At 47.6% G+C, this 27,944-nt stretch overlaps 34 non-coding genes across 34 annotated transcripts; 27 read left to right on the top strand and 7 right to left on the bottom strand.

Annotated features, from left to right (window-relative positions):
• The first annotated feature begins 273 nt into the window (after window positions 1-273).
• Window positions 274-360, top strand: trnay-gua (transfer RNA tyrosine (anticodon GUA)). The gene is given in 2 exon segments: window positions 274-310; window positions 325-360. It is a non-coding gene; the product is annotated as a tRNA-Tyr (tRNA).
• A 2,100-nt stretch (window positions 361-2,460) lies between these two features.
• On the top strand, window positions 2,461-2,533 carry trnav-cac (transfer RNA valine (anticodon CAC)). The gene has a single exon. It is a non-coding gene; the product is annotated as a tRNA-Val (tRNA).
• A 611-nt stretch (window positions 2,534-3,144) lies between these two features.
• trnav-aac (transfer RNA valine (anticodon AAC)) lies at window positions 3,145-3,217 on the top strand. Its single transcript has one exon. It is a non-coding gene; the product is annotated as a tRNA-Val (tRNA).
• A 248-nt stretch (window positions 3,218-3,465) lies between these two features.
• On the bottom strand, window positions 3,466-3,538 carry trnak-cuu (transfer RNA lysine (anticodon CUU)). Its single transcript has one exon. It is a non-coding gene; the product is annotated as a tRNA-Lys (tRNA).
• A 119-nt stretch (window positions 3,539-3,657) lies between these two features.
• trnal-cag (transfer RNA leucine (anticodon CAG)) lies at window positions 3,658-3,739 on the top strand. The gene has a single exon. It is a non-coding gene; the product is annotated as a tRNA-Leu (tRNA).
• Window positions 3,740-4,368: 629 nt separating this feature from the next.
• trnay-gua (transfer RNA tyrosine (anticodon GUA)) lies at window positions 4,369-4,455 on the top strand. Its single transcript is given in 2 exon segments — window positions 4,369-4,405; window positions 4,420-4,455. It is a non-coding gene; the product is annotated as a tRNA-Tyr (tRNA).
• A 2,100-nt stretch (window positions 4,456-6,555) lies between these two features.
• trnav-cac (transfer RNA valine (anticodon CAC)) lies at window positions 6,556-6,628 on the top strand. The gene has a single exon. It is a non-coding gene; the product is annotated as a tRNA-Val (tRNA).
• Window positions 6,629-7,239: 611 nt separating this feature from the next.
• trnav-aac (transfer RNA valine (anticodon AAC)) lies at window positions 7,240-7,312 on the top strand. The gene has a single exon. It is a non-coding gene; the product is annotated as a tRNA-Val (tRNA).
• A 249-nt stretch (window positions 7,313-7,561) lies between these two features.
• On the bottom strand, window positions 7,562-7,634 carry trnak-cuu (transfer RNA lysine (anticodon CUU)). The gene has a single exon. It is a non-coding gene; the product is annotated as a tRNA-Lys (tRNA).
• Window positions 7,635-7,753: 119 nt separating this feature from the next.
• Window positions 7,754-7,835, top strand: trnal-cag (transfer RNA leucine (anticodon CAG)). Its single transcript has one exon. It is a non-coding gene; the product is annotated as a tRNA-Leu (tRNA).
• Window positions 7,836-8,461: 626 nt separating this feature from the next.
• trnay-gua (transfer RNA tyrosine (anticodon GUA)) lies at window positions 8,462-8,548 on the top strand. The gene is given in 2 exon segments: window positions 8,462-8,498; window positions 8,513-8,548. It is a non-coding gene; the product is annotated as a tRNA-Tyr (tRNA).
• A 2,094-nt stretch (window positions 8,549-10,642) lies between these two features.
• On the top strand, window positions 10,643-10,715 carry trnav-cac (transfer RNA valine (anticodon CAC)). Its single transcript has one exon. It is a non-coding gene; the product is annotated as a tRNA-Val (tRNA).
• A 611-nt stretch (window positions 10,716-11,326) lies between these two features.
• trnav-aac (transfer RNA valine (anticodon AAC)) lies at window positions 11,327-11,399 on the top strand. The gene has a single exon. It is a non-coding gene; the product is annotated as a tRNA-Val (tRNA).
• Window positions 11,400-11,647: 248 nt separating this feature from the next.
• trnak-cuu (transfer RNA lysine (anticodon CUU)) lies at window positions 11,648-11,720 on the bottom strand. The gene has a single exon. It is a non-coding gene; the product is annotated as a tRNA-Lys (tRNA).
• Window positions 11,721-11,839: 119 nt separating this feature from the next.
• trnal-cag (transfer RNA leucine (anticodon CAG)) lies at window positions 11,840-11,921 on the top strand. Its single transcript has one exon. It is a non-coding gene; the product is annotated as a tRNA-Leu (tRNA).
• Window positions 11,922-12,538: 617 nt separating this feature from the next.
• On the top strand, window positions 12,539-12,625 carry trnay-gua (transfer RNA tyrosine (anticodon GUA)). Its single transcript is given in 2 exon segments — window positions 12,539-12,575; window positions 12,590-12,625. It is a non-coding gene; the product is annotated as a tRNA-Tyr (tRNA).
• Window positions 12,626-14,726: 2,101 nt separating this feature from the next.
• Window positions 14,727-14,799, top strand: trnav-cac (transfer RNA valine (anticodon CAC)). Its single transcript has one exon. It is a non-coding gene; the product is annotated as a tRNA-Val (tRNA).
• A 611-nt stretch (window positions 14,800-15,410) lies between these two features.
• Window positions 15,411-15,483, top strand: trnav-aac (transfer RNA valine (anticodon AAC)). The gene has a single exon. It is a non-coding gene; the product is annotated as a tRNA-Val (tRNA).
• Window positions 15,484-15,731: 248 nt separating this feature from the next.
• trnak-cuu (transfer RNA lysine (anticodon CUU)) lies at window positions 15,732-15,804 on the bottom strand. Its single transcript has one exon. It is a non-coding gene; the product is annotated as a tRNA-Lys (tRNA).
• A 119-nt stretch (window positions 15,805-15,923) lies between these two features.
• trnal-cag (transfer RNA leucine (anticodon CAG)) lies at window positions 15,924-16,005 on the top strand. Its single transcript has one exon. It is a non-coding gene; the product is annotated as a tRNA-Leu (tRNA).
• A 516-nt stretch (window positions 16,006-16,521) lies between these two features.
• Window positions 16,522-16,608, top strand: trnay-gua (transfer RNA tyrosine (anticodon GUA)). Its single transcript is given in 2 exon segments — window positions 16,522-16,558; window positions 16,573-16,608. It is a non-coding gene; the product is annotated as a tRNA-Tyr (tRNA).
• Window positions 16,609-18,702: 2,094 nt separating this feature from the next.
• Window positions 18,703-18,775, top strand: trnav-cac (transfer RNA valine (anticodon CAC)). The gene has a single exon. It is a non-coding gene; the product is annotated as a tRNA-Val (tRNA).
• A 611-nt stretch (window positions 18,776-19,386) lies between these two features.
• On the top strand, window positions 19,387-19,459 carry trnav-aac (transfer RNA valine (anticodon AAC)). Its single transcript has one exon. It is a non-coding gene; the product is annotated as a tRNA-Val (tRNA).
• Window positions 19,460-19,707: 248 nt separating this feature from the next.
• Window positions 19,708-19,780, bottom strand: trnak-cuu (transfer RNA lysine (anticodon CUU)). Its single transcript has one exon. It is a non-coding gene; the product is annotated as a tRNA-Lys (tRNA).
• A 119-nt stretch (window positions 19,781-19,899) lies between these two features.
• On the top strand, window positions 19,900-19,981 carry trnal-cag (transfer RNA leucine (anticodon CAG)). The gene has a single exon. It is a non-coding gene; the product is annotated as a tRNA-Leu (tRNA).
• Window positions 19,982-20,598: 617 nt separating this feature from the next.
• trnay-gua (transfer RNA tyrosine (anticodon GUA)) lies at window positions 20,599-20,685 on the top strand. Its single transcript is given in 2 exon segments — window positions 20,599-20,635; window positions 20,650-20,685. It is a non-coding gene; the product is annotated as a tRNA-Tyr (tRNA).
• Window positions 20,686-22,786: 2,101 nt separating this feature from the next.
• trnav-cac (transfer RNA valine (anticodon CAC)) lies at window positions 22,787-22,859 on the top strand. The gene has a single exon. It is a non-coding gene; the product is annotated as a tRNA-Val (tRNA).
• Window positions 22,860-23,470: 611 nt separating this feature from the next.
• Window positions 23,471-23,543, top strand: trnav-aac (transfer RNA valine (anticodon AAC)). Its single transcript has one exon. It is a non-coding gene; the product is annotated as a tRNA-Val (tRNA).
• A 248-nt stretch (window positions 23,544-23,791) lies between these two features.
• Window positions 23,792-23,864, bottom strand: trnak-cuu (transfer RNA lysine (anticodon CUU)). Its single transcript has one exon. It is a non-coding gene; the product is annotated as a tRNA-Lys (tRNA).
• A 119-nt stretch (window positions 23,865-23,983) lies between these two features.
• On the top strand, window positions 23,984-24,065 carry trnal-cag (transfer RNA leucine (anticodon CAG)). The gene has a single exon. It is a non-coding gene; the product is annotated as a tRNA-Leu (tRNA).
• A 516-nt stretch (window positions 24,066-24,581) lies between these two features.
• On the top strand, window positions 24,582-24,668 carry trnay-gua (transfer RNA tyrosine (anticodon GUA)). The gene is given in 2 exon segments: window positions 24,582-24,618; window positions 24,633-24,668. It is a non-coding gene; the product is annotated as a tRNA-Tyr (tRNA).
• Window positions 24,669-26,769: 2,101 nt separating this feature from the next.
• Window positions 26,770-26,842, top strand: trnav-cac (transfer RNA valine (anticodon CAC)). Its single transcript has one exon. It is a non-coding gene; the product is annotated as a tRNA-Val (tRNA).
• A 611-nt stretch (window positions 26,843-27,453) lies between these two features.
• Window positions 27,454-27,526, top strand: trnav-aac (transfer RNA valine (anticodon AAC)). The gene has a single exon. It is a non-coding gene; the product is annotated as a tRNA-Val (tRNA).
• A 248-nt stretch (window positions 27,527-27,774) lies between these two features.
• Window positions 27,775-27,847, bottom strand: trnak-cuu (transfer RNA lysine (anticodon CUU)). The gene has a single exon. It is a non-coding gene; the product is annotated as a tRNA-Lys (tRNA).
• Between the last annotated feature and the right edge of the window lie 97 nt (window positions 27,848-27,944).

Here is a 27,944-nt window from a genome sequence, read left to right as displayed (position 1 = left end):
GGGATGCCGTCAAGCTGAAGGAGTTCTATTGGGCCTTTTTGGCTCATGGGACTTCAGCTGACAGGAACCGACAGGCCAAGCGGTCCGCGGCTTTGGCATTCGCTGAGCCAAAAACTCTGACATGGGAGGAGTTTGGAGAAGCCATGGAGAAGGACTTCCGGACGGCTTCGAAGAGATTCTGGATCCGGCGTCTCAGGAAAGGAAAGGAAAGCAGTACACAGTGAAGACGCTGTCAAACGCTTGGCTGTACTCATTCGCACCAAAGCAACAAGACCTTCGATAGCTCAGTTGGAAGAGCGGAGGACTGTAGTGGTTCAAGCTGGCATCCTTAGGTCGCTGGTTCAAGTCCGGCTCGAAGGACAAGCTGTTTCTTGTGTTATGTCTGCCGGCAAAGAATGGCAATACCGTCTTGTCTGAAGGACCTCCGCTTCCCTGTCAATGGAGTTGGACTTGAGTCTTTGTCACGCAGTCTGAAATTGGCAAACGGAGTAATTCTGATTGAGTGATCATTTGAGTGTCTATTTGAATACGTTTCATCTCAACTCCTGTTGGAAAAGAACAGCCATTTCCATGAGAGCACAAGACCCCTGGATTGTACCCGAAAATACTTTGCGCTCATCAGAGAGTAAGGTTGTTGTCCTGGTTTGCAAAGCCTCCATTGTTACGCCAGAAGGTGCCAGTCACATCCAAAACAAAGGGTTCCATGGTGTAATGGTTAGCACTCTGGACTCTGAATCCAGTTTAGGGTGATACCTATGGCTGTATTTGGCCTAGATATCGGGATTGGGGCCCGGATTAGTATTCGCTACTTGGGAACATTTCATCAAAAACAAAGGAGTTTATGGAGAATGCGGGCGTTGATCCCGCTACCTCTCACATGCTAAGCGAGCGCTCTACCATTTGAGCTAATTCCCCTGCTGATGCAGTGTTGGCAGAGAAGGTCCAGTCTCAGAACTATTTTGGTTCCTTTGCTGGAGTACGTCAAAGCGACACAGTCTCTGCCTTTCAGAGTGCAGACACGATGCAGTCCCTGGTTGTCTAGTGGCTGGGACTTGGTGCTCTCACCACCGTGGCCGTTGTTCGATTCCCGGTCAGGGAACTGACATTTGGTTAGGTTTTGACTGGAGATAGGATTTGTCTTGGTCCTCGGCCGAACGGTTCGGGTCATCTTTCAGCGCTGTCTGTGAACTGCTGTCACTGCACATGAAAACAATTCCAAGTCCGCCAATCGAATCCCGGTCTACCTGGTCGACGGACACGTAAACAGTGCAGGTACCCTCCTTTGTGCGGCTCCATTTCAGTGTCCTCCGTTGTCAGCGAACCTCACAAGATCACAGTTTTTTCCTGATCAGGGCACCGTTTTGGGTTGGGTGGATGAGTGGTCTGAAGCACCAGATTAAGGCTCCTTTCGCTCAGGAGCCACTGGTTGAAATCCCACAGCTGTCATTTTCCTTGTCAGCTCCATTATCCACGACTGGAATGATTTGGTAGCAAAGGACTGTCAGATTGTACAACACAGCTGAGCACTTGGAGAAGAAGATGAATAGAGGTCTTGTTCTCCCGGACTGGTTGTTGCAACCGCAACCCTGCTCAAGGTTCAACGTGACACACAAAACAGGAACTCCACGTCTGGGAATCGAACCGCGTAATCTTCCATGTGACAGGCGGAGATACTGGCCACTATACTAACAAGGACTGCTGCTGAGTTGATGTAGTGTCGATTGGCCAAAGCGGAATTCAGAACAGGCTTGTGGCCCATGACCGTTTTTATGGTAGCTGGAGACTTCAACCAGTGAAATCCTTCCGATTTTCTGTAGCTCTTATCCTCATCAACTGACTGTATTCCCCACCCGTTACCGGCATGGGGACATTCCAACCCAAGTTGAGAACACACTGGACCAGGTACACAGCAACACACGTGGCACAGACACAGTTTCACCCTGCCCCCACTTTTACCCACGACTGAAAAAGCAGAACACCACCTTAGAAGCTGAAATACTCACTTAAGAGAACGTTAGACTGAAGTTCTAAAGGTCCCTGGTTCAAGACCGGTTTTCAGAAAAATCCCTGTTTATGTTGTGACTTGGCAAATAGTTTGAAAAGGCTTATTGGCTGGCTGAAAGGACCTTAGCTTCATTCTTCAAAAGGCCAGACATCCAGCCATCCAGACAATGTTAGAGGAGGTTACAAACCATTGACTCCAAGGGCACAAGTTGAGTCCACCAAGATATCAAAGTGACCCCGAGGGTGGCTAAGGTGTTTCTTTCAAGCCGCGATTGTGATGTCTTGTTTTGTTGAAGAAAAGCCCATTATTTCTGGAACAATTTTCCCTACAAAGGAGAAATCTTTGTCCATTTGGACAATTGTCAATCTGCCCCCACTTTGGACACATCGTTGTGTTTCATTGTTTGGCAACTGCTCTGTGACTTCACCAGTCCCCTTAAAAGCCCCGTCCTTCAGGTTTCCATAGTGTAGTGGTTATCACGTTTGCCTCACACGCAAAAGGTCCCCAGTTCGGAACTGGGTGGAAACATGGCCTTCCAAGACCTCCTTTTACAAAAAAATCAAGATGACAAATGGGAACAAGGATATGTGCTTGATGTCTGAAGGTGTGTACACGAGCATCCATCCCCAGTTTGGACACACAATCCATATTTCCCGGATGACTGATGGGCTGGGAATACATAACAGGTCGGTGTTGGAGGACCTGATGGACCGCGAGGGTTCATAACGTAAAAGAAATTCAGAAAAAATAAGAAGGCCCACAACCCCCAAGGCATTTAAAAACCATTAAGAGAACCTTCAAATGGATCCTGAAACATACAGGGAGCCAATGCAGTGATTTTAGAAGCGGTGTAATATGCGCCTGCCTTCTGGTCCTCGTCAGCACACGTGCAGCAAAAGTTGTTCTGTAAAAGTTGTAGACTTGTGATGTTTCTTTTAGGAAGACCAGAAAGCAGGGCATTGCAATAGTCAATACGACTGGAAATAAAAGCATGCATCAGCATCTCTCTATTTGCCCGAGAGAGGAACGGGCGGACTCTGGCTGTATTCTTTAAATGAAAAATAAAATCCTGTTTTTGTAACATTTTTAATGTGTGGAATAAAATTGAGCTCAGTCCCCTTAAAACCCCCGTCCTTCAGGTTTCCATAGTGTAGCGGTTATCACGTTTGCCTAACACGCAAAAGGTCCCCAGTTCGAAACTGGGTGGAAACATGGCCATTCAAGTCCTTCTTTTACAAAAAAAGTTAAGGTGACAAATAGGAACAAGGACTTGTGCTTGATCTCTGAAGGGACTTGAACTCTTGACACTCAGATTTAAAGTCTGATGCCCTACGAAGTGAGCCCCCAGGCCTTTGGTCAAAAGACTTGTTTTTGTGTATTTGGAATGAAATGTTTTCTGCATGTTGAACAGTTTTCAACAGGAAAGATATCTTTCAGATGTATCAATAAAAGTGCTGAATCGCCCAATATGGGGCTCGAACCCACGACCATGAGATTAAGAGTCTCATGCTCTACCGACTGAGCTAATCAGGCCTTTTGCTGCTCTAGATATCATTTTTTGTTCTGTTTTTATTGATGTGGCCATCCTGATGTTTTATCAATTCCACAGCTGACCTAGTTTCTCAGGGAACAGAAGGAGCGAGACCTGGAGGGTCAGGATGGCCGAGCGGTCGAAGGCGCTGCATTCAGGTTGCAGTCTCTAATGAGGCGTGGGTTCAAATCCCACTTCTGACAGTGCGGGGCCGCAAGTCTTTCCAGTTCCAGTTAAAAGCCCGGCTCCTCGTGTAGTTTCCATAAAGTACCAAGGTATTGTCCTGTTGTCCTTGTATTCTGAGGGCAAAGGAGGCGTTTGCAAGAGGACCTCAGACCTGGTCACCTGAACAGGGACTTGAATCCGGGACACTCAGATCAAAAGTTTCATGTTCGGGACCAAATGGTCCTTCGAGCCGAATATCTTCCCAGTGACCTGCAAGATCCAGAGGGAGGCAGGGATGTTCTGTGCCTCCATTGTCGAGACGGCAGTGGCCCTAAGGTGGTCAGGGCCTGTCGTGGCGGTAATCCTAGAACCCGTTGGTGGATACCATTGGTGAGGGATGCCGTCAAGCTGAAGGAGTTCTATTGGGCCTTTTTGGCTCATGGGACTTCAGCTGACAGGAACCGACAGGCCAAGCGGTCCGCGGCTTTGGCATTCGCTGAGCCAAAAACTCTGACATGGGAGGAGTTTGGAGAAGCCATGGAGAAGGACTTCCGGACGGCTTCGAAGAGATTCTGGATCCGGCGTCTCAGGAAAGGAAAGGAAAGCAGTACACAGTGAAGACGCTGTCAAACGCTTGGCTGTACTCATTCGCACCAAAGCAACAAGACCTTCGATAGCTCAGTTGGAAGAGCGGAGGACTGTAGTGGTTCAAGCTGGCATCCTTAGGTCGCTGGTTCAAGTCCGGCTCGAAGGACAAGCTGTTTCTTGTGTTATGTCTGCCGGCAAAGAATGGCAATACCGTCTTGTCTGAAGGACCTCCGCTTCCCTGTCAATGGAGTTGGACTTGAGTCTTTGTCACGCAGTCTGAAATTGGCAAACGGAGTAATTCTGATTGAGTGATCATTTGAGTGTCTATTTGAATACGTTTCATCTCAACTCCTGTTGGAAAAGAACAGCCATTTCCATGAGAGCACAAGACCCCTGGATTGTACCCGAAAATACTTTGCGCTCATCAGAGAGTAAGGTTGTTGTCCTGGTTTGCAAAGCCTCCATTGTTACGCCAGAAGGTGCCAGTCACATCCAAAACAAAGGGTTCCATGGTGTAATGGTTAGCACTCTGGACTCTGAATCCAGTTTAGGGTGATACCTATGGCTGTATTTGGCCTAGATATCGGGATTGGGGCCCGGATTAGTATTCGCTACTTGGGAACATTTCATCAAAAACAAAGGAGTTTATGGAGAATGCGGGCGTTGATCCCGCTACCTCTCACATGCTAAGCGAGCGCTCTACCATTTGAGCTAATTCCCCTGCTGATGCAGTGTTGGCAGAGAAGGTCCAGTCTCAGAACTATTTTGGTTCCTTTGCTGGAGTACGTCAAAGCGACACAGTCTCTGCCTTTCAGAGTGCAGACACGATGCAGTCCCTGGTTGTCTAGTGGCTGGGACTTGGTGCTCTCACCACCGTGGCCGTTGTTCGATTCCCGGTCAGGGAACTGACATTTGGTTAGGTTTTGACTGGAGATAGGATTTGTCTTGGTCCTCGGCCGAACGGTTCGGGTCATCTTTCAGCGCTGTCTGTGAACTGCTGTCACTGCACATGAAAACAATTCCAAGTCCGCCAATCGAATCCCGGTCTACCTGGTCGACGGACACGTAAACAGTGCAGGTACCCTCCTTTGTGCGGCTCCATTTCAGTGTCCTCCGTTGTCAGCGAACCTCACAAGATCACAGTTTTTTCCTGATCAGGGCACCGTTTTGGGTTGGGTGGATGAGTGGTCTGAAGCACCAGATTAAGGCTCCTTTCGCTCAGGAGCCACTGGTTGAAATCCCACAGCTGTCATTTTCCTTGTCAGCTCCATTATCCACGACTGGAATGATTTGGTAGCAAAGGACTGTCAGATTGTACAACACAGCTGAGCACTTGGAGAAGAAGATGAATAGAGGTCTTGTTCTCCCGGACTGGTTGTTGCAACCGCAACCCTGCTCAAGGTTCAACGTGACACACAAAACAGGAACTCCACGTCTGGGAATCGAACCGCGTAATCTTCCATGTGACAGGCGGAGATACTGGCCACTATACTAACAAGGACTGCTGCTGAGTTGATGTAGTGTCGATTGGCCAAAGCGGAATTCAGAACAGGCTTGTGGCCCATGACCGTTTTTATGGTAGCTGGAGACTTCAACCAGTGAAATCCTTCCGATTTTCTGTAGCTCTTATCCTCATCAACTGACTGTATTCCCCACCCGTTACCGGCATGGGGACATTCCAACCCAAGTTGAGAACACACTGGACCAGGTACACAGCAACACACGTGGCACAGACACAGTTTCACCCTGCCCCCACTTTTACCCACGACTGAAAAAGCAGAACACCACCTTAGAAGCTGAAATACTCACTTAAGAGAACGTTAGACTGAAGTTCTAAAGGTCCCTGGTTCAAGACCGGTTTTCAGAAAAATCCCTGTTTATGTTGTGACTTGGCAAATAGTTTGAAAAGGCTTATTGGCTGGCTGAAAGGACCTTAGCTTCATTCTTCAAAAGGCCAGACATCCAGCCATCCAGACAATGTTAGAGGAGGTTACAAACCATTGACTCCAAGGGCACAAGTTGAGTCCACCAAGATATCAAAGTGACCCCGAGGGTGGCTAAGGTGTTTCTTTCAAGCCGCGATTGTGATGTCTTGTTTTGTTGAAGAAAAGCCCATTATTTCTGGAACAATTTTCCCTACAAAGGAGAAATCTTTGTCCATTTGGACAATTGTCAATCTGCCCCCACTTTGGACACATCGTTGTGTTTCATTGTTTGGCAACTGCTCTGTGACTTCACCAGTCCCCTTAAAAGCCCCGTCCTTCAGGTTTCCATAGTGTAGTGGTTATCACGTTTGCCTCACACACAAAAGGTCCCCAGTTCGGAACTGGGTGGAAACATGGCCTTCCAAGACCTCCTTTTACAAAAAAATCAAGATGACAAATGGGAACAAGGATATGTGCTTGATGTCTGAAGGTGTGTACACGAGCATCCATCCCCAGTTTGGACACACAATCCATATTTCCCGGATGACTGATGGGCTGGGAATACATAACAGGTCGGTGTTGGAGGACCTGATGGACCGCGAGGGTTCATAACGTAAAAGAAATTCAGAAAAAATAAGAAGGCCCACAACCCCCAAGGCATTTAAAAACCATTAAGAGAACCTTCAAATGGATCCTGAAACATACAGGGAGCCAATGCAGTGATTTTAGAAGCGGTGTAATATGCGCCTGCCTTCTGGTCCTCGTCAGCACACGTGCAGCAAAAGTTGTTCTGTAAAAGTTGTAGACTTGTGATGTTTCTTTTAGGAAGACCAGAAAGCAGGGCATTGCAATAGTCAATACGACTGGAAATAAAAGCATGCATCAGCATCTCTCTATTTGCCCGAGAGAGGAACGGGCGGACTCTGGCTGTATTCTTTAAATGAAAAATAAAATCCTGTTTTTGTAACATTTTTAATGTGTGGAATAAAATTGAGCTCAGTCCCCTTAAAAGCCCCGTCCTTCAGGTTTCCATAGTGTAGCGGTTATCACGTTTGCCTAACACGCAAAAGGTCCCCAGTTCGAAACTGGGTGGAAACATGGCCATTCAAGTCCTTCTTTTACAAAAAAAAGTTAAGGTGACAAATAGGAACAAGGACTTGTGCTTGATCTCTGAAGGGACTTGAACTCTTGACACTCAGATTTAAAGTCTGATGCCCTACGAAGTGAGCCCCCAGGCCTTTGGTCAAAAGACTTGTTTTTGTGTATTTGGAATGAAATGTTTTCTGCATGTTGAACAGTTTTCAACAGGAAAGATATCTTTCAGATGTATCAATAAAAGTGCTGAATCGCCCAATATGGGGCTCGAACCCACGACCATGAGATTAAGAGTCTCATGCTCTACCGACTGAGCTAATCAGGCCTTTTGCTGCTCTAGATATCATTTTTTGTTCTGTTTTTATTGATGTGGCCATCCTGATGTTTGATCAATTCCACAGCTGACCTAGTTTCTCAGGGAACAGAAGGAGCGAGACCTGGAGGGTCAGGATGGCCGAGCGGTCGAAGGTGCTGCATTCAGGTTGCAGTCTCTAATGAGGCGTGGGTTCAAATCCCACTTCTGACAGTGCGGGGCCGCAAGTCTTTCCAGTTCCAGTTAAAAGCCCGGCTCCTCGTGTAGTTTCCATAAAGTACCAAGGTATTGTCCTGTTGTCCTTGTATTCTGAGGGCAAAGGAGGCGTTTGCAAGAGGACCTCAGACCTGGTCACCTGAACAGGGACTTGAATCCGGGACACACACAGATCAAAAGTTTCATGTTCGGGACCAAATGGTCCTTCGAGCCGAATATCTTCCCAGTGACCTGCAAGATCCAGAGGGAGGCAGGGATGTTCTGTGCCTCCATTGTCGAGGCGGCAGTGGCCCTAAGGTGGTCAGGGCCTGTCGTGGCGGTAATCCTAGAACCCGTTGGTGGATACCATTGGTGAGGGATGCCATCAAGCTGAAGGAGTTCTATTGGGCCTTTTTGGCTCATGGGACTTCAGCTGACAGGAACCGACAGGCCAAGCGGTCGGCGGCTTTGGCATTCGCTGAGCCAAAAACTCTGACATGGGAGGAGTTTGGAGAAGCCATGGAGAAGGACTTCCGGACGGCTTCGAAGAGATTCTGGATCCGGCGTCTCAGGAAAGGAAAGCAGTACACAGTGAAGACGCTGTCAAACGCTTGGCTGTACTCATTCGCACCAAAGCAACAAGACCTTCGATAGCTCAGTTGGAAGAGCGGAGGACTGTAGTGGTTCAAGCTGGCATCCTTAGGTCGCTGGTTCAAGTCCGGCTCGAAGGACAAGCTGTTTCTTGTGTTATGTCTGCCGGCAAAGAATGGCAATACCGTCTTGTCTGAAGGACCTCCGCTTCCCTGTCAATGGAGTTGGACTTGAGTCTTTGTCACGCAGTCTGAAATTGGCAAACGGAGTAATTCTGATTGAGTGATCATTTGAGTGTCTATTTGAATACGTTTCATCTCAACTCCTGTTGGAAAAGAACAGCCATTTCCATGAGAGCACAAGACCCCTGGATTGTACCCGAAAATACTTTGCGCTCATCAGAGAGTAAGGTTGTTGTCCTGGTTTGCAAAGCCTCCATTGTTACGCCAGAAGGTGCCAGTCACATCCAAAACAAAGGGTTCCATGGTTAGCACTCTGGACTCTGAATCCAGTTTAGGGTGATACCTATGGCTGTATTTGGCCTAGATATCGGGATTGGGGCCCGGATTAGTATTCGCTACTTGGGAACATTTCATCAAAAAACAAAGGAGTTTATGGAGAATGCGGGCGTTGATCCCGCTACCTCTCACATGCTAAGCGAGCGCTCTACCATTTGAGCTAATTCCCCTGCTGATGCAGTGTTGGCAGAGAAGGTCCAGTCTCAGAACTATTTTGGTTCCTTTGCTGGAGTACGTCAAAGCGACACAGTCTCTGCCTTTCAGAGTGCAGACACGATGCAGTCCCTGGTTGTCTAGTGGCTGGGACTTGGTGCTCTCACCACCGTGGCCGTTGTTCGATTCCCGGTCAGGGAACTGACATTTGGTTAGGGTTTTGACTGGAGATAGGATTTGTCTTGGTCCTCGGCCGAACGGTTCGGGTCATCTTTCAGCGCTGTCTGTGAACTGCTGTCACTGCACATGAAAACAATTCCAAGTCCGCCAATCGAATCCCGGTCTACCTGGTCGACGGACACGTAAACAGTGCAGGTACCCTCCTTTGTGCGGCTCCATTTCAGTGTCCTCCGTTGTCAGCGAACCTCACAAGGTCACAGTTTTTTCCTGATCAGGGCACCATTTTGGGTTGGGTGGATGAGTGGTCTTAAGCACCAGATTAAGGCTCCTTTCGCTCAGGAGCCACTGGTTGAAATCCCACAGCTGTCATTTTCCTTGTCAGCTCCATTGTCCACGACTGGAATGATTTGGTAGCAAAGGACTGTCAGATTGTACAACACAGCTGAGCACTTGGAGAAGAAGATGAATAGAGGTCTTGTTCTCCCGGACTGGTTGTTGCAACCGCAACCCTGCTCAAGGTTCAACGTGACACACAAAACAGGAACTCCACGTCTGGGAATCGAACCGCGTAATCTTCCATGTGACAGGCGGAGATACTGGCCACTATACTAACAAGGACTGCTGCTGAGTTGATGTAGTGTCGATTGGCCAAAGCGGAATTCAGAACAGGCTTGTGGCCCATGACCGTTTTTATGGTAGCTGGAGACTTCAACCAGTGAAATCCTTCCGATTTTCTGTAGCTCTTATCCTCATCAACTGACTGTATTCCCCACCCGTTACCGGCATGGGGACATTCCAACCCAAGTTGAGAACACACTGGACCAGGTACACAGCAACACACGTGGCACAGACACAGTTTCACCCTGCCCCCACTTTTACCCACGACTGAAAAAGCAGAACACCACCTTAGAAGCTGAAATACTCACTTAGGAGAACGTTAGACTGAAGTTCTAAAGGTCCCTGGTTCAAGACCGGTTTTCAGAAAAATCCCTGTTTATGTTGTGACTTGGCAAATAGTTTGAAAAGGCTTATTGGCTGGCTGAAAGGACCTTAGCTTCATTCTTCAAAAGGCCAGACATCCAGCCATCCAGACAATGTTAGAGGAGGTTACAAACCATTGACTCCAAGGGCACAAGTTGAGTCCACCAAGATATCAAAGTGACCCCGAGGGTGGCTAAGGTGTTTCTTTCAAGCCGCGATTGTGATGTCTTGTTTTGTTGAAGAAAAGCCCATTATTTCTGGAACAATTTTCCCTACAAAGGAGAAATCTTTGTCCATTTGGACAATTGTCAATCTGCCCCCACTTTGGACACATCGTCGTGTTTCATTGTTTGGCAACTGCTCTGTGACTTCACCAGTCCCCTTAAAAGCCCCGTCCTTCAGGTTTCCATAGTGTAGTGGTTATCACGTTTGCCTCACACGCAAAAGGTCCCCAGTTCGGAACTGGGTGGAAACATGGCCTTCCAAGACCTCCTTTTACAAAAAAATCAAGATGACAAATGGGAACAAGGATATGTGCTTGATGTCTGAAGGTGTGTACACGAGCATCCATCCCCAGTTGGGACACACAATCCATATTTCCCGGATGACTGATGGGCTGGGAATACATAACAGGTCGGTGTTGGAGGACCTGATGGACCGCGAGGGTTCATAACGTAAAAGAAATTCAGAAAAAATAAGAAGGCCCACAACCCCCAAGGCATTTAAAAACCATTAAGAGAACCTTCAAATGGATCCTGAAACATACAGGGAGCCAATGCAGTGATTTTAGAAGCGGTGTAATATGCGCCTGCCTTCTGGTCCTCGTCAGCACACGTGCAGCAAAAGTTGTTCTGTAAAAGTTGTAGACTTGTGATGTTTCTTTTAGGAAGACCAGAAAGCAGGGCATTGCAATAGTCAATACGACTGGAAATAAAAGCATGCATCAGCATCTCTCTATTTGCCCGAGAGAGGAATGGGCGGACTCTGGCTGTATTCTTTAAATGAAAAATAAAATCCTGTTTTTGTAACATTTTTAATGTGTGGAATAAAATTGAGCTCAGTCCCCTTAAAAGCCCCGTCCTTCAGGTTTCCATAGTGTAGCGGTTATCACGTTTGCCTAACACGCAAAAGGTCCCCAGTTCGAAACTGGGTGGAAACATGGCCATTCAAGTCCTTCTTTTACAAAAAAAGTTAAGGTGACAAATAGGAACAAGGACTTGTGCTTGATCTCTGAAGGGACTTGAACTCTTGACACTCGGATTTAAAGTCTGATGCCCTACGAAGTGAGCCCCCAGGCCTTTGGTCAAAAGACTTGTTTTTGTGTATTTGGAATGAAATGTTTTCTGCATGTTGAACAGTTTTCAACAGGAAAGATATCTTTCAGATGTATCAATAAAAGTGCTGAATCGCCCAATATGGGGCTCGAACCCACGACCATGAGATTAAGAGTCTCATGCTCTACCGACTGAGCTAATCAGGCCTTTTGCTGCTCTAGATATCATTTTTTGTTCTGTTTTTATTGATGTGGCCATCCTGATGTTTGATCAATTCCACAGCTGACCTAGTTTCTCAGGGAACAGAAGGAGCGAGACCTGGAGGGTCAGGATGGCCGAGCGGTCGAAGGCGCTGCATTCAGGTTGCAGTCTCTAATGAGGCGTGGGTTCAAATCCCACTTCTGACAGTGCGGGGCCGCAAGTCTTTCCAGTTCCAGTTAAAAGCCCGGCTCCTCGTGTAGTTTCCATAAAGTACCAAGGTATTGTCCTGTTGTCCTTGTATTCTGAGGGCAAAGGAGGCGTTTGCAAGAGGACCTCAGACCTGGTCACCTGAACAGGGACTTGAATCCGGGACACTCAGATCAAAAGTTTCATGTTCGGGACCAAATGGTCCTTCGAGCCGAATATCTTCCCAGTGACCTGCAAGATCCAGAGGGAGGCAGGGATGTTCTGTGCCTCCATTGTCGAGGCGGCAGTGGCCCTAAGGTGGTCAGGGCCTGTCGTGGCGGTAATCCTAGAACCCGTTGGTGGATACCATTGGTGAGGGATGCCGTCAAGCATCCTATTGGGCCTTTTTGGCTCATGGGACTTCAGCTGACAGGAACCGACAGGCCAAGCGGTCGGCGGCTTTGGCATTCGCTGAGCCAAAAACTCTGACATGGGAGGAGTTTGGAGAAGCCATGGAGAAGGACTTCCGGACGGCTTCGAAGAGATTCTGGATCCGGCGTCTCAGGAAAGGAAAGCAGTACACAGTGAAGACGCTGTCAAACGCTTGGCTGTACTCATTCGCACCAAAGCAACAAGACCTTCGATAGCTCAGTTGGAAGAGCGGAGGACTGTAGTGGTTCAAGCTGGCATCCTTAGGTCGCTGGTTCAAGTCCGGCTCGAAGGACAAGCTGTTTCTTGTGTTATGTCTGCCGGCAAAGAATGGCAATACCGTCTTGTCTGAAGGACCTCCGCTTCCCTGTCAATGGAGTTGGACTTGAGTCTTTGTCACGCAGTCTGAAATTGGCAAACGGAGTAATTCTGATTGAGTGATCATTTGAGTGTCTATTTGAATACGTTTCATCTCAACTCCTGTTGGAAAAGAACAGCCATTTCCATGAGAGCACAAGACCCCTGGATTGTACCCGAAAATACTTTGCGCTCATCAGAGAGTAAGGTTGTTGTCCTGGTTTGCAAAGCCTCCATTGTTACGCCAGAAGGTGCCAGTCACATCCAAAACAAAGGGTTCCATGGTGTAATGGTTAGCACTCTGGACTCTGAATCCAGTTTAGGGTGATACCTATGGCTGTATTTGGCCTAGATATCGGGATTGGGGCCCGGATTAGTATTCGCTACTTGGGAACATTTCATCAAAAAACAAAGGAGTTTATGGAGAATGCGGGCGTTGATCCCGCTACCTCTCACATGCTAAGCGAGCGCTCTACCATTTGAGCTAATTCCCCTGCTGATGCAGTGTTGGCAGAGAAGGTCCAGTCTCAGAACTATTTTGGTTCCTTTGCTGGAGTACGTCAAAGCGACACAGTCTCTGCCTTTCAGAGTGCAGACACGATGCAGTCCCTGGTTGTCTAGTGGCTGGGACTTGGTGCTCTCACCACCGCGGCCGTTGTTCGATTCCCGGTCAGGGAACTGACATTTGGTTAGGGTTTTGACTGGAGATAGGATTTGTCTTGGTCCTCGGCCGAACGGTTCGGGTCATCTTTCAGCGCTGTCTGTGAACTGCTGTCACTGCACATGAAAACAATTCCAAGTCCGCCAATCGAATCCCGGTCTACCTGGTCGACGGACACGTAAACAGTGCAGGTACCCTCCTTTGTGCGGCTCCATTTCAGTGTCCTCCGTTGTCAGCGAACCTCACAAGATCACAGTTTTTTCCTGATCAGGGCACCGTTTTGGGTTGGGTGGATGAGTGGTCTGAAGCACCAGATTAAGGCTCCTTTCGCTCAGGAGCCACTGGTTGAAATCCCACAGCTGTCATTTTCCTTGTCAGCTCCATTGTCCACGACTGGAATGATTTGGTAGCAAAGGACTGTCAGATTGTACAACACAGCTGAGCACTTGGAGAAGAAGATGAATAGAGGTCTTGTTCTCCCGGACTGGTTGTTGCAACCGCAACCCTGCTCAAGGTTCAACGTGACACACAAAACAGGAACTCCACGTCTGGGAATCGAACCGCGTAATCTTCCATGTGACAGGCGGAGATACTGGCCACTATACTAACAAGGACTGCTGCTGAGTTGATGTAGTGTCGATTGGCCAAAGCGGAATTCAGAACAGGCTTGTGGCCCATGACCGTTTTTATGGTAGCTGGAGACTTCAACCAGTGAAATCCTTCCGATTTTCTGTAGCTCTTATCCTCATCAACTGACTTATTCCCCACCCGTTACCGGCATGGGGACATTCCAACCCAAGTTGAGAACACACTGGACCAGGTACACAGCAACACACGTGGCACAGACACAGTTTCACCCTGCCCCCACTTTTACCCACGACTGAAAAAGCAGAACACCACCTTAGAAGCTGAAATACTCACTTAGGAAAACGTTAGACTGAAGTTCTAAAGGTCCCTGGTTCAAGACCGGTTTTCAGAAAAATCCCTGTTTATGTTGTGACTTGGCAAATAGTTTGAAAAGGCTTATTGGCTGGCTGAAAGGACCTTAGCTTCATTCTTCAAAAGGCCAGACATCCAGCCATCCAGACAATGTTAGAGGAGGTTACAAACCATTGACTCCAAGGGCACAAGTTGAGTCCACCAAGATATCAAAGTGACCCCGAGGGTGGCTAAGGTGTTTCTTTCAAGCCGCGATTGTGATGTCTTGTTTTGTTGAAGAAAAGCCCATTATTTCTGGAACAATTTTCCCTACAAAGGAGAAATCTTTGTCCATTTGGACAATTGTCAATCTGCCCCCACTTTGGACACATCATCGTGTTTCATTGTTTGGCAACTGCTCTGTGACTTCACCAGTCCCCTTAAAAGCCCCGTCCTTCAGGTTTCCATAGTGTAGTGGTTATCACGTTTGCCTCACACGCAAAAGGTCCCCAGTTCGGAACTGGGTGGAAACATGGCCTTCCAAGACCTCCTTTTACAAAAAAATCAAGATGACAAATGGGAACAAGGATATGTGCTTGATGTCTGAAGGTGTGTACACGAGCATCCATCCCCAGTTTGGACACACAATCCATATTTCCCGGATGACTGATGGGCTGGGAATACATAACAGGTCGGTGTTGGAGGACCTGATGGACCGCGAGGGTTCATAACGTAAAAGAAATTCAGAAAAAATAAGAAGGCCCACAACCCCCAAGGCATTTAAAAACCATTAAGAGAACCTTCAAATGGATCCTGAAACATACAGGGAGCCAATGCAGTGATTTTAGAAGCGGTGTAATATGCGCCTGCCTTCTGGTCCTCGTCAGCACACGTGCAGCAAAAGTTGTTCTGTAAAAGTTGTAGACTTGTGATGTTTCTTTTAGGAAGACCAGAAAGCAGGGCATTGCAATAGTCAATACGACTGGAAATAAAAGCATGCATCAGCATCTCTCTATTTGCCCGAGAGAGGAACGGGCGGACTCTGGCTGTATTCTTTAAATGAAAAATAAAATCCTGTTTTTGTAACATTTTGAATGTGTGGAATAAAATTGAGCTCAGTCCCCTTAAAACCCCCGTCCTTCAGGTTTCCATAGTGTAGCGGTTATCACGTTTGCCTAACACGCAAAAGGTCCCCAGTTCGAAACTGGGTGGAAACATGGCCATTCAAGTCCTTCTTTTACAAAAAAAGTTAAGGTGACAAATAGGAACAAGGACTTGTGCTTGATCTCTGAAGGGACTTGAACTCTTGACACTCAGATTTAAAGTCTGATGCCCTACGAAGTGAGCCCCCAGGCCTTTGGTCAAAAGACTTGTTTTTGTGTATTTGGAATGAAATGTTTTCTGCATGTTGAACAGTTTTCAACAGGAAAGATATCTTTCAGATGTATCAATAAAAGTGCTGAATCGCCCAATATGGGGCTCGAACCCACGACCATGAGATTAAGAGTCTCATGCTCTACCGACTGAGCTAATCAGGCCTTTTGCTGCTCTAGATATCATTTTTTGTTCTGTTTTTATTGATGTGGCCATCCTGATGTTTGATCAATTCCACAGCTGACCTAGTTTCTCAGGGAACAGAAGGAGCGAGACCTGGAGGGTCAGGATGGCCGAGCGGTCGAAGGCGCTGCATTCAGGTTGCAGTCTCTAATGAGGCGTGGGTTCAAATCCCACTTCTGACAGAGTGACAGAGGACCTCAGACCTGGTCACCTGAACAGGGACTTGAATCCGGGACACTCAGATCAAAAGTTTCATGTTCGGGACCAAATGGTCCTTCGAGCCGAATATCTTCCCAGTGACCTGCAAGATCCAGAGGGAGGCAGGGATGTTCTGTGCCTCCATTGTCGAGACGGCAGTGGCCCTAAGGTGGTCAGGGCCTGTCGTGGCGGTAATCCTAGAACCCGTTGGTGGATACCATTGGTGAGGGATGCCGTCAAGCTGAAGGAGTTCTATTGGGCCTTTTTGGCTCATGGGACTTCAGCTGACAGGAACCGACAGGCCAAGCGGTCCGCGGCTTTGGCATTCGCTGAGCCAAAAACTCTGACATGGGAGGAGTTTGGAGAAGCCATGGAGAAGGACTTCCGGACGGCTTCGAAGAGATTCTGGATCCGGCGTCTCAGGAAAGGAAAGGAAAGCAGTACACAGTGAAGACGCTGTCAAACGCTTGGCTGTACTCATTCGCACCAAAGCAACAAGACCTTCGATAGCTCAGTTGGAAGAGCGGAGGACTGTAGTGGTTCAAGCTGGCATCCTTAGGTCGCTGGTTCAAGTCCGGCTCGAAGGACAAGCTGTTTCTTGTGTTATGTCTGCCGGCAAAGAATGGCAATACCGTCTTGTCTGAAGGACCTCCGCTTCCCTGTCAATGGAGTTGGACTTGAGTCTTTGTCACGCAGTCTGAAATTGGCAAACGGAGTAATTCTGATTGAGTGATCATTTGAGTGTCTATTTGAATACGTTTCATCTCAACTCCTGTTGGAAAAGAACAGCCATTTCCATGAGAGCACAAGACCCCTGGATTGTACCCGAAAATACTTTGCGCTCATCAGAGAGTAAGGTTGTTGTCCTGGTTTGCAAAGCCTCCATTGTTACGCCAGAAGGTGCCAGTCACATCCAAAACAAAGGGTTCCATGGTTAGCACTCTGGACTCTGAATCCAGTTTAGGGTGATACCTATGGCTGTATTTGGCCTAGATATCGGGATTGGGGCCCGGATTAGTATTCGCTACTTGGGAACATTTCATCAAAAAACAAAGGAGTTTATGGAGAATGCGGGCGTTGATCCCGCTACCTCTCACATGCTAAGCGAGCGCTCTACCATTTGAGCTAATTCCCCTGCTGATGCAGTGTTGGCAGAGAAGGTCCAGTCTCAGAACTATTTTGGTTCCTTTGCTGGAGTACGTCAAAGCGACACAGTCTCTGCCTTTCAGAGTGCAGACACGGTGCAGTCCCTGGTTGTCTAGTGGCTGGGACTTGGTGCTCTCACCACCGTGGCCGTTGTTCGATTCCCGGTCAGGGAACTGACATTTGGTTAGGGTTTTGACTGGAGATAGGATTTGTCTTGGTCCTCGGCCGAACGGTTCGGGTCATCTTTCAGCGCTGTCTGTGAACTGCTGTCACTGCACATGAAAACAATTCCAAGTCCGCCAATCGAATCCCGGTCTACCTGGTCGACGGACACGTAAACAGTGCAGGTACCCTCCTTTGTGCGGCTCCATTTCAGTGTCCTCCGTTGTCAGCGAACCTCACAAGGTCACAGTTTTTTCCTGATCAGGGCACCATTTTGGGTTGGGTGGATGAGTGGTCTTAAGCACCAGATTAAGGCTCCTTTCGCTCAGGAGCCACTGGTTGAAATCCCACAGCTGTCATTTTCCTTGTCAGCTCCATTGTCCACGACTGGAATGATTTGGTAGCAAAGGACTGTCAGATTGTACAACACAGCTGAGCACTTGGAGAAGAAGATGAATAGAGGTCTTGTTCTCCCGGACTGGTTGTTGCAACCGCAACCCTGCTCAAGGTTCAACGTGACACACAAAACAGGAACTCCACGTCTGGGAATCGAACCGCGTAATCTTCCATGTGACAGGCGGAGATACTGGCCACTATACTAACAAGGACTGCTGCTGAGTTGATGTAGTGTCGATTGGCCAAAGCGGAATTCAGAACAGGCTTGTGGCCCATGACCGTTTTTATGGTAGCTGGAGACTTCAACCAGTGAAATCCTTCCGATTTTCTGTAGCTCTTATCCTCATCAACTGACTGTATTCCCCACCCGTTACCGGCATGGGGACATTCCAACCCAAGTTGAGAACACACTGGACCAGGTACACAGCAACACACGTGGCACAGACACAGTTTCACCCTGCCCCCACTTTTACCCACGACTGAAAAAGCAGAACACCACCTTAGAAGCTGAAATACTCACTTAGGAGAACGTTAGACTGAAGTTCTAAAGGTCCCTGGTTCAAGACCGGTTTTCAGAAAAATCCCTGTTTATGTTGTGACTTGGCAAATAGTTTGAAAAGGCTTATTGGCTGGCTGAAAGGACCTTAGCTTCATTCTTCAAAAGGCCAGACATCCAGCCATCCAGACAATGTTAGAGGAGGTTACAAACCATTGACTCCAAGGGCACAAGTTGAGTCCACCAAGATATCAAAGTGACCCCGAGGGTGGCTAAGGTGTTTCTTTCAAGCCGCGATTGTGATGTCTTGTTTTGTTGAAGAAAAGCCCATTATTTCTGGAACAATTTTCCCTACAAAGGAGAAATCTTTGTCCATTTGGACAATTGTCAATCTGCCCCCACTTTGGACACATCGTCGTGTTTCATTGTTTGGCAACTGCTCTGTGACTTCACCAGTCCCCTTAAAAGCCCCGTCCTTCAGGTTTCCATAGTGTAGTGGTTATCACGTTTGCCTCACACGCAAAAGGTCCCCAGTTCGGAACTGGGTGGAAACATGGCCTTCCAAGACCTCCTTTTACAAAAAAATCAAGATGACAAATGGGAACAAGGATATGTGCTTGATGTCTGAAGGTGTGTACACGAGCATCCATCCCCAGTTTGGACACACAATCCATATTTCCCGGATGACTGATGGGCTGGGAATACATAACAGGTCGGTGTTGGAGGACCTGATGGACCGCGAGGGTTCATAACGTAAAAGAAATTCAGAAAAAATAAGAAGGCCCACAACCCCCAAGGCATTTAAAAACCATTAAGAGAACCTTCAAATGGATCCTGAAACATACAGGGAGCCAATGCAGTGATTTTAGAAGCGGTGTAATATGCGCCTGCCTTCTGGTCCTCGTCAGCACACGTGCAGCAAAAGTTGTTCTGTAAAAGTTGTAGACTTGTGATGTTTCTTTTAGGAAGACCAGAAAGCAGGGCATTGCAATAGTCAATACGACTGGAAATAAAAGCATGCATCAGCATCTCTCTATTTGCCCGAGAGAGGAATGGGCGGACTCTGGCTGTATTCTTTAAATGAAAAATAAAATCCTGTTTTTGTAACATTTTTAATGTGTGGAATAAAATTGAGCTCAGTCCCCTTAAAAGCCCCGTCCTTCAGGTTTCCATAGTGTAGCGGTTATCACGTTTGCCTAACACGCAAAAGGTCCCCAGTTCGAAACTGGGTGGAAACATGGCCATTCAAGTCCTTCTTTTACAAAAAAAGTTAAGGTGACAAATAGGAACAAGGACTTGTGCTTGATCTCTGAAGGGACTTGAACTCTTGACACTCGGATTTAAAGTCTGATGCCCTACGAAGTGAGCCCCCAGGCCTTTGGTCAAAAGACTTGTTTTTGTGTATTTGGAATGAAATGTTTTCTGCATGTTGAACAGTTTTCAACAGGAAAGATATCTTTCAGATGTATCAATAAAAGTGCTGAATCGCCCAATATGGGGCTCGAACCCACGACCATGAGATTAAGAGTCTCATGCTCTACCGACTGAGCTAATCAGGCCTTTTGCTGCTCTAGATATCATTTTTTGTTCTGTTTTTATTGATGTGGCCATCCTGATGTTTGATCAATTCCACAGCTGACCTAGTTTCTCAGGGAACAGAAGGAGCGAGACCTGGAGGGTCAGGATGGCCGAGCGGTCGAAGGCGCTGCATTCAGGTTGCAGTCTCTAATGAGGCGTGGGTTCAAATCCCACTTCTGACAGTGCGGGGCCGCAAGTCTTTCCAGTTCCAGTTAAAAGCCCGGCTCCTCGTGTAGTTTCCATAAAGTACCAAGGTATTGTCCTGTTGTCCTTGTATTCTGAGGGCAAAGGAGGCGTTTGCAAGAGGACCTCAGACCTGGTCACCTGAACAGGGACTTGAATCCGGGACACTCAGATCAAAAGTTTCATGTTCGGGACCAAATGGTCCTTCGAGCCGAATATCTTCCCAGTGACCTGCAAGATCCAGAGGGAGGCAGGGATGTTCTGTGCCTCCATTGTCGAGGCGGCAGTGGCCCTAAGGTGGTCAGGGCCTGTCGTGGCGGTAATCCTAGAACCCGTTGGTGGATACCATTGGTGAGGGATGCCGTCAAGCATCCTATTGGGCCTTTTTGGCTCATGGGACTTCAGCTGACAGGAACCGACAGGCCAAGCGGTCGGCGGCTTTGGCATTCGCTGAGCCAAAAACTCTGACATGGGAGGAGTTTGGAGAAGCCATGGAGAAGGACTTCCGGACGGCTTCGAAGAGATTCTGGATCCGGCGTCTCAGGAAAGGAAAGCAGTACACAGTGAAGACGCTGTCAAACGCTTGGCTGTACTCATTCGCACCAAAGCAACAAGACCTTCGATAGCTCAGTTGGAAGAGCGGAGGACTGTAGTGGTTCAAGCTGGCATCCTTAGGTCGCTGGTTCAAGTCCGGCTCGAAGGACAAGCTGTTTCTTGTGTTATGTCTGCCGGCAAAGAATGGCAATACCGTCTTGTCTGAAGGACCTCCGCTTCCCTGTCAATGGAGTTGGACTTGAGTCTTTGTCACGCAGTCTGAAATTGGCAAACGGAGTAATTCTGATTGAGTGATCATTTGAGTGTCTATTTGAATACGTTTCATCTCAACTCCTGTTGGAAAAGAACAGCCATTTCCATGAGAGCACAAGACCCCTGGATTGTACCCGAAAATACTTTGCGCTCATCAGAGAGTAAGGTTGTTGTCCTGGTTTGCAAAGCCTCCATTGTTACGCCAGAAGGTGCCAGTCACATCCAAAACAAAGGGTTCCATGGTGTAATGGTTAGCACTCTGGACTCTGAATCCAGTTTAGGGTGATACCTATGGCTGTATTTGGCCTAGATATCGGGATTGGGGCCCGGATTAGTATTCGCTACTTGGGAACATTTCATCAAAAAACAAAGGAGTTTATGGAGAATGCGGGCGTTGATCCCGCTACCTCTCACATGCTAAGCGAGCGCTCTACCATTTGAGCTAATTCCCCTGCTGATGCAGTGTTGGCAGAGAAGGTCCAGTCTCAGAACTATTTTGGTTCCTTTGCTGGAGTACGTCAAAGCGACACAGTCTCTGCCTTTCAGAGTGCAGACACGATGCAGTCCCTGGTTGTCTAGTGGCTGGGACTTGGTGCTCTCACCACCGCGGCCGTTGTTCGATTCCCGGTCAGGGAACTGACATTTGGTTAGGGTTTTGACTGGAGATAGGATTTGTCTTGGTCCTCGGCCGAACGGTTCGGGTCATCTTTCAGCGCTGTCTGTGAACTGCTGTCACTGCACATGAAAACAATTCCAAGTCCGCCAATCGAATCCCGGTCTACCTGGTCGACGGACACGTAAACAGTGCAGGTACCCTCCTTTGTGCGGCTCCATTTCAGTGTCCTCCGTTGTCAGCGAACCTCACAAGATCACAGTTTTTTCCTGATCAGGGCACCGTTTTGGGTTGGGTGGATGAGTGGTCTGAAGCACCAGATTAAGGCTCCTTTCGCTCAGGAGCCACTGGTTGAAATCCCACAGCTGTCATTTTCCTTGTCAGCTCCATTGTCCACGACTGGAATGATTTGGTAGCAAAGGACTGTCAGATTGTACAACACAGCTGAGCACTTGGAGAAGAAGATGAATAGAGGTCTTGTTCTCCCGGACTGGTTGTTGCAACCGCAACCCTGCTCAAGGTTCAACGTGACACACAAAACAGGAACTCCACGTCTGGGAATCGAACCGCGTAATCTTCCATGTGACAGGCGGAGATACTGGCCACTATACTAACAAGGACTGCTGCTGAGTTGATGTAGTGTCGATTGGCCAAAGCGGAATTCAGAACAGGCTTGTGGCCCATGACCGTTTTTATGGTAGCTGGAGACTTCAACCAGTGAAATCCTTCCGATTTTCTGTAGCTCTTATCCTCATCAACTGACTTATTCCCCACCCGTTACCGGCATGGGGACATTCCAACCCAAGTTGAGAACACACTGGACCAGGTACACAGCAACACACGTGGCACAGACACAGTTTCACCCTGCCCCCACTTTTACCCACGACTGAAAAAGCAGAACACCACCTTAGAAGCTGAAATACTCACTTAGGAGAACGTTAGACTGAAGTTCTAAAGGTCCCTGGTTCAAGACCGGTTTTCAGAAAAATCCCTGTTTATGTTGTGACTTGGCAAATAGTTTGAAAAGGCTTATTGGCTGGCTGAAAGGACCTTAGCTTCATTCTTCAAAAGGCCAGACATCCAGCCATCCAGACAATGTTAGAGGAGGTTACAAACCATTGACTCCAAGGGCACAAGTTGAGTCCACCAAGATATCAAAGTGACCCCGAGGGTGGCTAAGGTGTTTCTTTCAAGCCGCGATTGTGATGTCTTGTTTTGTTGAAGAAAAGCCCATTATTTCTGGAACAATTTTCCCTACAAAGGAGAAATCTTTGTCCATTTGGACAATTGTCAATCTGCCCCCACTTTGGACACATCGTCGTGTTTCATTGTTTGGCAACTGCTCTGTGACTTCACCAGTCCCCTTAAAAGCCCCGTCCTTCAGGTTTCCATAGTGTAGTGGTTATCACGTTTGCCTCACACGCAAAAGGTCCCCAGTTCGGAACTGGGTGGAAACATGGCCTTCCAAGACCTCCTTTTACAAAAAAATCAAGATGACAAATGGGAACAAGGATATGTGCTTGATGTCTGAAGGTGTGTACACGAGCATCCATCCCCAGTTTGGACACACAATCCATATTTCCCGGATGACTGATGGGCTGGGAATACATAACAGGTCGGTGTTGGAGGACCTGATGGACCGCGAGGGTTCATAACGTAAAAGAAATTCAGAAAAAATAAGAAGGCCCACAACCCCCAAGGCATTTAAAAACCATTAAGAGAACCTTCAAATGGATCCTGAAACATACAGGGAGCCAATGCAGTGATTTTAGAAGCGGTGTAATATGCGCCTGCCTTCTGGTCCTCGTCAGCACACGTGCAGCAAAAGTTGTTCTGTAAAAGTTGTAGACTTGTGATGTTTCTTTTAGGAAGACCAGAAAGCAGGGCATTGCAATAGTCAATACGACTGGAAATAAAAGCATGCATCAGCATCTCTCTATTTGCCCGAGAGAGGAACGGGCGGACTCTGGCTGTATTCTTTAAATGAAAAATAAAATCCTGTTTTTGTAACATTTTGAATGTGTGGAATAAAATTGAGCTCAGTCCCCTTAAAACCCCCGTCCTTCAGGTTTCCATAGTGTAGCGGTTATCACGTTTGCCTAACACGCAAAAGGTCCCCAGTTCGAAACTGGGTGGAAACATGGCCATTCAAGTCCTTCTTTTACAAAAAAAGTTAAGGTGACAAATAGGAACAAGGACTTGTGCTTGATCTCTGAAGGGACTTGAACTCTTGACACTCAGATTTAAAGTCTGATGCCCTACGAAGTGAGCCCCCAGGCCTTTGGTCAAAAGACTTGTTTTTGTGTATTTGGAATGAAATGTTTTCTGCATGTTGAACAGTTTTCAACAGGAAAGATATCTTTCAGATGTATCAATAAAAGTGCTGAATCGCCCAATATGGGGCTCGAACCCACGACCATGAGATTAAGAGTCTCATGCTCTACCGACTGAGCTAATCAGGCCTTTTGCTGCTCTAGATATCATTTTTTGTTCTGTTTTTATTGATGTGGCCATCCTGATGTTTGATCAATTCCACAGCTGACCTAGTTTCTCAGGGAACAGAAGGAGCGAGACCTGGAGGGTCAGGATGGCCGAGCGGTCGAAGGCGCTGCATTCAGGTTGCAGTCTCTAATGAGGCGTGGGTTCAAATCCCACTTCTGACAGAGTGACAGAGGACCTCAGACCTGGTCACCTGAACAGGGACTTGAATCCGGGACACTCAGATCAAAAGTTTCATGTTCGGGACCAAATGGTCCTTCGAGCCGAATATCTTCCCAGTGACCTGCAAGATCCAGAGGGAGGCAGGGATGTTCTGTGCCTCCATTGTCGAGACGGCAGTGGCCCTAAGGTGGTCAGGGCCTGTCGTGGCGGTAATCCTAGAACCCGTTGGTGGATACCATTGGTGAGGGATGCCGTCAAGCTGAAGGAGTTCTATTGGGCCTTTTTGGCTCATGGGACTTCAGCTGACAGGAACCGACAGGCCAAGCGGTCCGCGGCTTTGGCATTCGCTGAGCCAAAAACTCTGACATGGGAGGAGTTTGGAGAAGCCATGGAGAAGGACTTCCGGACGGCTTCGAAGAGATTCTGGATCCGGCGTCTCAGGAAAGGAAAGGAAAGCAGTACACAGTGAAGACGCTGTCAAACGCTTGGCTGTACTCATTCGCACCAAAGCAACAAGACCTTCGATAGCTCAGTTGGAAGAGCGGAGGACTGTAGTGGTTCAAGCTGGCATCCTTAGGTCGCTGGTTCAAGTCCGGCTCGAAGGACAAGCTGTTTCTTGTGTTATGTCTGCCGGCAAAGAATGGCAATACCGTCTTGTCTGAAGGACCTCCGCTTCCCTGTCAATGGAGTTGGACTTGAGTCTTTGTCACGCAGTCTGAAATTGGCAAACGGAGTAATTCTGATTGAGTGATCATTTGAGTGTCTATTTGAATACGTTTCATCTCAACTCCTGTTGGAAAAGAACAGCCATTTCCATGAGAGCACAAGACCCCTGGATTGTACCCGAAAATACTTTGCGCTCATCAGAGAGTAAGGTTGTTGTCCTGGTTTGCAAAGCCTCCATTGTTACGCCAGAAGGTGCCAGTCACATCCAAAACAAAGGGTTCCATGGTGTAATGGTTAGCACTCTGGACTCTGAATCCAGTTTAGGGTGATACCTATGGCTGTATTTGGCCTAGATATCGGGATTGGGGCCCGGATTAGTATTCGCTACTTGGGAACATTTCATCAAAAAACAAAGGAGTTTATGGAGAATGCGGGCGTTGATCCCGCTACCTCTCACATGCTAAGCGAGCGCTCTACCATTTGAGCTAATTCCCCTGCTGATGCAGTGTTGGCAGAGAAGGTCCAGTCTCAGAACTATTTTGGTTCCTTTGCTGGAGTACGTCAAAGCGACACAGTCTCTGCCTTTCAGAGTGCAGACACGATGCAGTCCCTGGTTGTCTAGTGGCTGGGACTTGGTGCTCTCACCACCGCGGCCGTTGTTCGATTCCCGGTCAGGGAACTGACATTTGGTTAGGGTTTTGACTGGAGATAGGATTTGTCTTGGTCCTCGGCCGAACGGTTCGGGTCATCTTTCAGCGCTGTCTGTGAACTGCTGTCACTGCACATGAAAACAATTCCAAGTCCGCCAATCGAATCCCGGTCTACCTGGTCGACGGACACGTAAACAGTGCAGGTACCCTCCTTTGTGCGGCTCCATTTCAGTGTCCTCCGTTGTCAGCGAACCTCACAAGATCACAGTTTTTTCCTGATCAGGGCACCGTTTTGGGTTGGGTGGATGAGTGGTCTGAAGCACCAGATTAAGGCTCCTTTCGCTCAGGAGCCACTGGTTGAAATCCCACAGCTGTCATTTTCCTTGTCAGCTCCATTGTCCACGACTGGAATGATTTGGTAGCAAAGGACTGTCAGATTGTACAACACAGCTGAGCACTTGGAGAAGAAGATGAATAGAGGTCTTGTTCTCCCGGACTGGTTGTTGCAACCGCAACCCTGCTCAAGGTTCAACGTGACACACAAAACAGGAACTCCACGTCTGGGAATCGAACCGCGTAATCTTCCATGTGACAGGCGGAGATACTGGCCACTATACTAACAAGGACTGCTGCTGAGTTGATGTAGTGTCGATTGGCCAAAGCGGAATTCAGAACAGGCTTGTGGCCCATGACCGTTTTTATGGTAGCTGGAGACTTCAACCAGTGAAATCCTTCCGATTTTCTGTAGCTCTTATCCTCATCAACTGACTTATTCCCCACCCGTTACCGGCATGGGGACATTCCAACCCAAGTTGAGAACACACTGGACCAGGTACACAGCAACACACGTGGCACAGACACAGTTTCACCCTGCCCCCACTTTTACCCACGACTGAAAAAGCAGAACACCACCTTAGAAGCTGAAATACTCACTTAGGAGAACGTTAGACTGAAGTTCTAAAGGTCCCTGGTTCAAGACCGGTTTTCAGAAAAATCCCTGTTTATGTTGTGACTTGGCAAATAGTTTGAAAAGGCTTATTGGCTGGCTGAAAGGACCTTAGCTTCATTCTTCAAAAGGCCAGACATCCAGCCATCCAGACAATGTTAGAGGAGGTTACAAACCATTGACTCCAAGGGCACAAGTTGAGTCCACCAAGATATCAAAGTGACCCCGAGGGTGGCTAAGGTGTTTCTTTCAAGCCGCGATTGTGATGTCTTGTTTTGTTGAAGAAAAGCCCATTATTTCTGGAACAATTTTCCCTACAAAGGAGAAATCTTTGTCCATTTGGACAATTGTCAATCTGCCCCCACTTTGGACACATCGTCGTGTTTCATTGTTTGGCAACTGCTCTGTGACTTCACCAGTCCCCTTAAAAGCCCCGTCCTTCAGGTTTCCATAGTGTAGTGGTTATCACGTTTGCCTCACACGCAAAAGGTCCCCAGTTCGGAACTGGGTGGAAACATGGCCTTCCAAGACCTCCTTTTACAAAAAAATCAAGATGACAAATGGGAACAAGGATATGTGCTTGATGTCTGAAGGTGTGTACACGAGCATCCATCCCCAGTTTGGACACACAATCCATATTTCCCGGATGACTGATGGGCTGGGAATACATAACAGGTCGGTGTTGGAGGACCTGATGGACCGCGAGGGTTCATAACGTAAAAGAAATTCAGAAAAAATAAGAAGGCCCACAACCCCCAAGGCATTTAAAAACCATTAAGAGAACCTTCAAATGGATCCTGAAACATACAGGGAGCCAATGCAGTGATTTTAGAAGCGGTGTAATATGCGCCTGCCTTCTGGTCCTCGTCAGCACACGTGCAGCAAAAGTTGTTCTGTAAAAGTTGTAGACTTGTGATGTTTCTTTTAGGAAGACCAGAAAGCAGGGCATTGCAATAGTCAATACGACTGGAAATAAAAGCATGCATCAGCATCTCTCTATTTGCCCGAGAGAGGAACGGGCGGACTCTGGCTGTATTCTTTAAATGAAAAATAAAATCCTGTTTTTGTAACATTTTGAATGTGTGGAATAAAATTGAGCTCAGTCCCCTTAAAACCCCCGTCCTTCAGGTTTCCATAGTGTAGCGGTTATCACGTTTGCCTAACACGCAAAAGGTCCCCAGTTCGAAACTGGGTGGAAACATGGCCATTCAAGTCCTTCTTTTACAAAAAAAGTTAAGGTGACAAATAGGAACAAGGACTTGTGCTTGATCTCTGAAGGGACTTGAACTCTTGACACTCAGATTTAAAGTCTGATGCCCTACGAAGTGAGCCCCCAGGCCTTTGGTCAAAAGACTTGTTTTTGTGTATTTGGAATGAAATGTTTTCTGCATGTTGAACAGTTTTCAACAGGAAAGATATCTTTCAGATGTATCAATAAAAGTGCTGAATCGCCCAATATGGGGCTCGAACCCACGACCATGAGATTAAGAGTCTCATGCTCTACCGACTGAGCTAATCAGGCCTTTTGCTGCTCTAGATATCATTTTTTGTTCTGTTTTTATTGATGTGGCCATCCTGATGTTTGATCAATTCCACAGCTGACCTAGTTTCTCAGGGAA

This window comes from Doryrhamphus excisus, chromosome 2, assembly GCF_030265055.1.
Source record: "Doryrhamphus excisus isolate RoL2022-K1 chromosome 2, RoL_Dexc_1.0, whole genome shotgun sequence".
Taxonomy (NCBI): Eukaryota; Metazoa; Chordata; class Actinopteri; order Syngnathiformes; family Syngnathidae; genus Doryrhamphus; species Doryrhamphus excisus.
This window is presented reverse-complemented; position numbering and strand designations above follow the sequence as displayed.